Raw genomic sequence first — 9,749 nt, forward strand, 5'->3', positions numbered from 1 at the left:
CTATGTAGCTCTGGTTGTCCCGGATCTCCTCTGTAGACTAGGCTTGCCTCTAACTCAGAGATCCTCCTGAGTGCCGGGGGTTAAAGGCGTGGTCCACCATCTCCGTCCAAGACACACTGTTTCTATTGTCTATTAATAGTGCTAGGGATGGAACCAGCGCCTTTTGCTAGCCAGGCAAGACTACTTACTCTCCGTCTGCCCTTTGTTTCATTTTGATGCAACTGTGTAGCAGAAATGGAGCAGCTACAGGAACCCTAGGTCTCATGAATGCCACCCCCACCCCACCCCCGCCCTACCCCGTCCCTCTGTTTCCTTCTGAAAAGGATGCTGTGTTCTTCACGTACCCTTACTTCATGTGCCCTTGAACTGAGGTCCTGAAGCCTGGAGCCACGGCAGCTATTATGCAGGCCTAAGGCATAAACCGAAAAAGAAAGGCCACTTGGATGATCAAGTCTGGAAAGATGAGAAGGGCCAGACATCTGAAAGGTCCTTCTAAGTAACAGTGGGCAACCTGGGTTACTTGTTCTATCAGGAAAAGAAACGCCAGCCTGTTACAGGATTCTTTATTAGCGAGAAGCAGATCAATCCAACACCTGTGGCCTAAAGCCTTTCTAAAGGATAACGTAATCCTGACGAAAACACCAAAATAGCATTACCGTAAGCATCTTTCTTCCAGCCATAGGGAGACATCTCAGAATAGCCTGTCTTCTTACCTGCTATGTCTTGAGAACTTGGAAAAGAACCTAAATGCGTTCTATAATTTATAGTAGTGCATTTTTGTAGCTAGAGTTTTCCTGTCTGGCCCACAGTCAGGACAAATCTCTCTCACCTGTCAGTCCCACCACAGCCATTCAGACCCAACCAAGCAAACACAGAGACTTATATTGCTTACAAACTGTATGGCCATGGCAGGCTTCTTGTTAACTGTTCTTACAGCTTAAATTAATCCATTTCCATTAATCTATACCTTGCCACATGGCTTGTGGCTTACTGGCATCTTCACATGCTTTTTCTCATCGTGGCGGCTGGCGGTGTCTCTCTCACTCAGCCTTCCACTTCCCAGCTTTATTCTCCTCCTTGTCCCGCCTACACTTCCTGCCTAGCCAATGGCCAATCAGTGTTTTATTTATTGACTAATTAGCAACACATTTGCCATACAGAACATCCCACAGCACATTTTTAAAGAAATTCCCTGACCTCCTGACCGTTTGGATCACAGTACCGCTGCTGGGCGTTTTGTGCCATGGTCTCCAGTTCTTGTCTCTCTCTCTCCTTCCCTTCGTTTTCTATTCCTGTGGTGCAGGCTCCGTGGTTCCTCCAGAAAAGATGGCAGGCTGCTTAGAGCTTTAATGTAACTTTTACTTAGTTCTCTAGGTCCACTGTACAAGTTTATGAGGGGGGGCACGGTGATTCCATATTATGTATTCTGTGTGTATCAACCCAAGGTGCCAAACATTCACCCCCTTAAAGATTAAAACAATCATTTCGGCTTGTTCTTTCTTCCCTGAGGATTTACATACACAGTTAATGGTTAATGGGAGAGAGCCATCTTCAGAGATGGAGCCACTGATAGGGTACCCATGCTGCTCTGAACAACCTTCTTAAAACTACTGGGTCACACACACACACAAGACATGAAATAGAAGCAGCCTAGTTGGAAAGAAGAGGGGGTATCAGCAGGACTGGAAGGGGGGCAAGAAAGGTTAATGGGTGTGACTATGATAAAAATACATTAATGGGTGTGACTATGATAAAAAAAACCACTTTATTTACACATGAAAAGGTCATAGTGGAACCTACTATTATGTATAACTAATATATGTTAGTGACAAGTCATTAAAATATTTTGGGCCTTTAGGATTTTTTGTCTGTCTATTTTTCCAGTCTTACATAGCCTGGGCTGGCCTCAAACTCTCTATCCGTCTGAGGATAACCTTGAATTTGAGATCCACTTAACATCTACTTCCCAGAGTCTGGGGTTCTGGGATTTTAGGTGTGTGCAGACCATGCCTGGTTTTTTAAAAAACAGTTGTTTTGATTCCCATGTAATCATTACCATGTGCACGGGACATAACATGACAGTGACATCTCACTCCAGTCACACAGTTTGCACCGATCCAATCAGTGTCGTCGACATTTGGAGCTTATGGTCATGACTATGTGTTTGGAAAGTGGAGCTCCTGGGAACCGAACCTTGATCCTCTGCAACAGCCACAGTGTTCTTACCCACGAAGCTGTCTTGCCAGCCCCAGCAGCCTATCTGTCTGATAACAAACCTATCTTGGTGGTCTGTCACCGCACTAGCAAACTGCCACAGACACAGTGGCTAACCTAGCACAGATTTGTAATCTTACCGTGCTGGGTTTCCGATGAGATCAAGATCCTGCCAGTGGAGCGGGAGCAGCAGTGTGCAAAGTGGTCACCTCACAAGTAGGAAGACCCAAGTTCAATCCCTGGAACCTGTGTTAAAAAAAAATCTAAGTGAGATGGTGTGTGCTCATACCCCAGCGAGGTAGAGATAGGTGGAATCCTGGGACTCACTGGCCAGTCATCCTAGCCTTCTTGGCAAGTTCCAGGCCTACAAGAAGACCCACTCAAAAACAAAATATAAAAGTGGGTGGTATCTGAGAACAACCTTTGAGGCTGTCCTCTGACCTTCATACATACACACACACACACACACACACACACACACACACACACATACACACACGCATGCATGCACACATGCACATATATGAATATATACATACAATCATGTACACACATACATATATGCACATACAAGCATACACACACGAAACATATGAACACATATACACAACCATGCACACACATGAACATTTATGAACACACAATCGTGCACACATGTGCACATGTATGATCACACACATAATCATGCACATACACACACCACACTATGAAACAAATACCTCCATACTCATTAAAATAAATAAATAAATATATGTAACTTTAAAAATACTAATTGACCATTTTTGTGAAGTCCCTTTGCTAGATTGGATAATATTCATGGGTTCTAGAAATTAGAACGTGGACATCTTTGGCCTGTGCTGTGCAGCCCACCCCAGACTCCACCTCCTGACCTCTCCTGGGAACCATGTCTGTGACCATGCGACACTTCAGAGCTCTGAGTCTGTGGCTGCATTGTCTTCCTCACCACTGGACTCTTGTTTGGACCCTTCGGTTTGCTTTGTCTGAAAGAAAGAGGCCAAAGTGATGCTGTTAAAGGCTCTTCCAAATTTCCTGCTGTTCTCATCCACCATCACAAGAGGGGAGGCTCCATCAGCCCCGCCCCATCCAGTGGATGAGGGCATGAGAAAGCAGAGCTGTCCCAGGCAGGCCCAGCTCAGAGGCGCACCTCGGCCCCTCCAAGAAGTGTTTAAAAGCAAGATCTGCGGTAATTTCTTTGTTGGTGTTTCTCACTAAATACCTGACAACAAAGAACTTAAGAGAGGAGAGGTTTATTTTGCCTCACAGTTCGGCGGAGAAGGCCTAGTGGCAGCTCTGTGGACCTGGAGGCCACGGCTGCAGAAATACGTGGCTGGTGGCTTGCAGTTCTGTGGACCTGGAAGCAGAGTGGGAACAGGAAGTGAGGAAGGTCTATGAAATCTCAAGCTCCACCTCCCACAACCCACTTCTTCCAGCTGGGTTCCACATCCCAAAGATTCCTCAGTCTCCCAAGACAGTACCAACTGTTCAAACCCACGAGCCTGCGCGGCACATCGCACATTCAAGCCACAAAATCTTCCTTGACTCTAACCCTGAGCTGTGAGAAATAAATGTAGATTATGGAATTCCATTGACTTTTGTGGTGATTTTGCTATGCAAAATACAATTCTCTTATTTGCACAATAATTTTAAGAGATGATGGAAAATTCTGAACTGTTCCAAACACCTACAGATGTGTAAATTTAAACACACATGCATACTTCATTTTAAAGTGTATCAGACTTAATTGTTTTTTATTTTAGTGTTTTGTAAAGACGGCTCCCAAAGAAAAATGTCACCTGGGCTGAAGTGTAACAGGCCACCAGTTCTTAGCACAGCTGACTCCATGATGGAAGTGCCATTCAGGCTGTAAAACTCAGCACATAGACAGCACCACCTGCCGAAATGAAAACACAGGCCTGATCCATCAAAGGCCATAGCTCTGGGAAATCTCTAAATGGACTAACCTTGCTTTTTGGCTTCTGTAGTTCTGCTTCTAGCTAACTGTTCTTGTTAACTGAAGTATGTCACCCCAGGACATGGTTTTTTCCCCTCTCCTTTCTTTTGTTTTTTGGCTTGGAAGCTCACCCTGACAAAGGCTCAGGGCTATACTGGGACCCTGAACACCCAGTGTAGTCACTGGGCAGCTAATAAAGACTTTCTATTGGCTTAAACCCATATCTGAGCAGTCTTTCCAGGTGGATACCCCACAACAGAACCAAAATACATTTTTTTTTGAGCTACAGAAAAATTAGAAAATGCGTGATTTAAAAGAGAGGAGATACCTTGGACCATCACCAACAAAGGATTAGATTATGGCGGGCAGCGTTTGCCGAAACAAGCTTACAAAATGCCTTGGCATTCTGCAAAGAGGACCTTTAGGTACTGCCCATTGACACTGCCCTAGTCTACAAAACCCTGAGATTTAGAACACAGCTCCAACTCACAGTGCATCCTGTGCAACATTGCTTTAGCAATCTTTTCATTGCTGACATGTTGTTGTGTGTGCAGGTGTGGTGTGCCAGGAGCTAATGGTATGTAGTTCTTCCCAGATAGCAATCAGCCATTTGGTGACATGAGGTGGGTAGCTAGCAACAAGCCACAGTGGGTTTATTCATGCACAGATATTATGTTCCAGTCGCAGATGCATGCAATGGGTTGTGATAAAAAGTATTTCTTTTTTTATTACACGTTATTATTATTATTATTTGTTCATTTATTTATGCACGTGCTGGGCTCCCGAGCACCATAGAGTGTATGTGAGGGTCAGGGGACAACTTGTGGGAGTCAGTGGGAGTCTCCTTTTTCACTGTGCAGGTCCCAGAGATCACACTCAGGTTGTTAGCCTCAAGGAAAGCCCCTTTACCCACTGAGCCATCTTGCAGGCCCCTGAAAATATTTCTTGCACAGTCAGGAACAGTTTTAGAAGTTCAGAAAGCCTCCTTAATTCCCCACAACAGTAACAGTCTATTGGAGGTAACCTTCCTGCTCCTGGAAAGCGAGGCTTGACAGTAGCAAGATATGGGATGACTAGCCTAAATTCATTTGGAAACTGGATATTCTTCTCCTCCCTAGATTCTTGGGTCTCTTGTGTCCCCTTTGTCTTCTGTCAAGCACGGTGAAGAAGGGGACAGTCTTTCACTCTATGAAAGTGCAATTTATGTCAGTGATGGAGAAGGAAGGGTCATTGGTTTGTGTGATTTCAAAAGATGGTGGGAGTTCCCACTGCCCTGCTCTCAGATCATGCACAAACCCAGTGGTCCCTTTCCTGAGTGAGGTGGGAGCAGGAGCTGGCTTTGAACCACGCCGGCAGCTCTTATCTGCTGCTAGCAGATCCTAGCACAGCAGTCAGGGAGGCCTCATGCTTGAGGAAAGTTGGCCAGCTCAGCAGGGCTGGCTGGCAGCAGGAAGCGAGTCAAGTTGCCATTGCTAATAAAGTTTGGAAGGATCTTTAAGTCAGATGATGATCTAAACATCTCTTCCGTGTATCTCTCTTCAGGAGGTGGCTGAGATGTCACATTTTAGATTTTTCAAATTGTGTCTGCTTTTTTAAACATGTGTGCACACAGTGTGTGCAGGTACTCCTGTATGAGTGTGCATCTTCAGTCACTCATTTAAGACAAGCATATTAGTCAGGGTTCTCTAAGGGAACAGAACTGATAGGATATGTATATTTGGGGAGCTTCTTTAAATTGGCTGGATCCAGGAGTTGCTCAGTCCATAAAGCTGGATGTCTCAGCAATCCAAATCTAGCTCTGATGGCCCAGAGGACCCTGGAGAGCAGCTGCTCCTGTCTACATTGGAAGCTGGAGAAAGCTGAGTCTAATATCAGCTAGGGAATACCACAGCAACAGGATAGATGACTTTGTCAACAAGAGTTAGGATAAGCAAGCAAAAAGCAAACGCTTCCTTCTTCCATGTCCTTTTATTTGACCTGCCAGAAGGTGCCACCTAGATTTAGGGTGAGTCTTCCTGCTTCAAATAATCAGATCAAGAAACTCCCTCACAGAGGTGCCCAGCAGCTTGGGTTTTAGTTGAGTCCAGATCCAGTCAAGTTGACAACTAAGACTAGCTATCAGGGTCTCCCACTGAACCTGGAACTCATAATTATGATGGATCAGCTGGCCAGTGGGCTCCAGAGACCATTCCACCTCTGCCTTCCTAGTGCTGGGCTGCAGGTGTATGCTGCCAAGCCTGGCGTGGACTCTGGAGGCAGAGACTCATGTCTTTATGCTTGCACAGGGTGTACATCACCAACTGGGCCATTTCTCTGGCCCTGGAGTTCCCAAATGTAGAGAGCCGTGCACTGCCGCGCCGCAAAGATGGCGCCAGCGTCCGGCTTCCGCCTTCCCGATGGCAGGTGTTCCTTATTTGGCTTGGGCGTGGAATCTGGCTTGCTTGCGTATGTCTGACCCTATTGGCATTGTCCACGTGGCACTACGGGGTTGGTTGCCCAGTGGCTATAAAGGGCATGGGCTGGCTTTCCTGAGAGAGAGAGGGAGAGGGAGAGGGGGAGGGGGAGGGGGAGGGGGAGGGGGAGGGGGAGGGGGAGGGGGAGGGGGAGGGGGAGGGGGAGGGAGGGAGGGGGAGGGAGGGGGAGGGAGGGGGAGGGAGGGGGAGGGAGGGGGAGGGAGGGGGAGGGAGGGGGAGGGAGGGGGAGGGAGGGGGAGGGAGGGGGAGGGAGGGGGAGGGAGGGGGAGGGAGGGAGAGGGAGGGAGAGGGAGGGAGAGGGAGGGAGAGAGGGAGGGAGGGAGGGAGGGAGGGAGGGAGAGAGAGAGGGAGGAAGAGAAAGAGAAAGAGAAAGAGAAAGAGAAAGAGAAAGAGAAAGAGAAAGAGAAAGAGAAAGAGAAAGAGAAAGAGAAAGAAAAAAGATGGCTTTCCCCGGGGTCAGAAGATTGTTCAAGGTTCCTGAATAAACTGCTGGTGTTGCGTCTTCCTTGCTGGTCGAGGCGGACGCGACACCCATAGCTTGATGAACCACCACATCCATCTTAACAGATAGCTTCAGTCTTCATCCTGCTTTATGGCTTTCTCTGCACACCTTACCTTGGGCGTGTTTAGGACCTTGGAGCTTCTCTGTCATTGGTTGTTTTTGCTCTTTTACTCTTTTTGGCTCTTTTGGGTGGAGCCTCTCACCCAGCTCCCAAATAAATCACACATGGAGGCTTATTCTTAATTATAAATCCCTGGCTTTAGCTTAACTTGTTTCTTTCCTGCTTTTGCCTTTGGGCTTTTATCTTTTTCTATTTCCGTATATCTTTCTTTCTTTCTTACTCCATTGCTGGTTGTGTAGCTGGGTGGCTAGCCCCTTGCGTCCTCCTCCTTCTCTCACTCCTTCATCTCTCTTCTTTTTCTTCTTTCTGCCTGCCAGCCCTGCCTATCCTTTCTCCTGCCTCGCTATTGGCCATTCATCTCTTTATTAGACTATCAGGTGTTTTAGACAGGCACAGTAACACAGCTCCACAGAGTTAAACAAATGCAACATAAATAAATGCGACACATCTTTGCATAATTAAAACAGATGTTCCACAGTATAAACAATGTACCACATCTTAAAATAATATTCTACAACATTTTCCCCTTTTTGTCTAAATAAAAAGAAAAATTTTAACTTTAACATAGTAAAACTATACACAACAAAAACAGTTATGAAGTAAGAATTACATTTACAATAGTCAGTCCGTGTGTATTTAGCAAATTCAGAGAAAACACTCCATTATCTATCCCATCTTAATGAATCTAAAGTTTCACACCTAATTTATTTTCTATCATAACTAAGAAAAACTGCAACTATAACTCTGTAGTCTTCAACTCCATCAAAGACCCAGAAGGATGTAATATTATCTGACAACAGAGACATTTGGCTGCCAGGACAGTCACCCAAAGTTCCTCTGCAACCTTTGGGCATACATCTTCAGCCTACAGGCCTAGAGTATCTGGCAGACTTTTCAGTGAAGCAGGAAATTTGAAAGACTGTCCCATCTATACTGGAAAAGTTCATCAGTCACTTTCCTCTGTGGCCTGCAGAATGTCTGGTGGTTTCTTCTGTGAACCTTGAAGGACCAACCCTCCTTGTTTTGGCAAAGTTCAGTGGTCATTTTCTGTAGGTCCTACATGTCCAGTTTATACAACATACTGTCAGCAGTCCAGGCAAGAGCAGTTTCTTGCCCAAATGACTAGCCTTGACACATTGAAAACAAACTCCATAAGCAGTTTCTTCATGCCCATCAACTCTGAAGTAAATTGGTGCTGCCAGGAGCAGATGTGTCTCATTGTCATGAAAAGCCCTAAGTTAACAAAACATTTTAAATGCCATATTCTATAGGTCTTTGAAAAAATTTGAAGACCATCTATATATCTAAAATATATCTCTGTATGATCTGGAAAGCATATGTAACATATCTACAAATTTGATTGTTATAAATGACTAACTACTAACCTATGTTTCTTGATTATCCTATATAGTTTATAATAATAGCTTTCAAAAACTGGAACTTTACCTTACATTCCAAATGAACTGTTTAGGTACAATACCCTAAACAAGAGTAGAAACATATATATAGTATGTTGTAACAAAAATAAACTTAAATTTGTATCAATATACAAAAATCCTTTAAACAAGAATAGAAACATATATACAGTGTATTGTAACAAAAATTACCTTAATTTTGTATCAATATATGAAAGTCCTTACAAATATAAAATATTTGAGATTAATAGTTGTTATTTTAGTTTATAGTGGTTCAATAATCTACAATATTATTTAAAGTAGATTCAACAATCTACTCTTTTATCTTATCATTCCTATATCCCCTTCTCTCTCTCTCTTTTTCTTGTTTTTAAAGAGATCCCTGAATGTAATATCATTTGTGTAATTTCCTCCCATGCCAATACCAGTAACAATTAATGAACAACCCCCATAAATGATAAAAAAAAATCCATAATCTACCAAAAAAACAAAAGTCTCCAATATCCCTCTTGGGAATGTGGACATTGTGTTCTCCAAACTGCTTCCTGCTGTCTGTGTATGAAGTATCTAAGGGTCACTGAGAAAATTTGAGATAATGGCCAAGCCTTGGGAAGACCAGCAGTAACCTTTACTGAATCACCTGTCAAGATTCAGGAGGTCTCCCTTGATCAAATCTGATCTATATTAACCCTGAAGGAATCTACAACCTCTTGTTTCCCGTGGAAACAAAAGCAAAACTTCTTTCCCCAAATAACATTTTTTTTAATTTCTTTTTTAAAGTTAAGGCATTCCTAACGTATATAGGCTGGTTTATTTCAACAGTCCCTCTTTCAATTCCATGTCTCTTAGCAGCTGCTGTTTGCTTATTAACAACCAAAAAATTCAAAATCAATACAGTACTATATAGGATCCAGACTACCTATGTGTTCCCCATCTCATGTGGCTTTTTTCTTTTACCTACTTTTACTCTCTTAAGACTTAATTTATTATTTTTAAACTATTTCTTTCTTTTCTCTCTGTCTCTCTGTCTCTGCCTACCCCCCTCCAGATA

The sequence above is a fragment of the Peromyscus eremicus genome, chromosome 15 (genome assembly GCF_949786415.1).
Source record: "Peromyscus eremicus chromosome 15, PerEre_H2_v1, whole genome shotgun sequence".
NCBI classification, from domain to species: Eukaryota; Metazoa; Chordata; class Mammalia; order Rodentia; family Cricetidae; genus Peromyscus; species Peromyscus eremicus.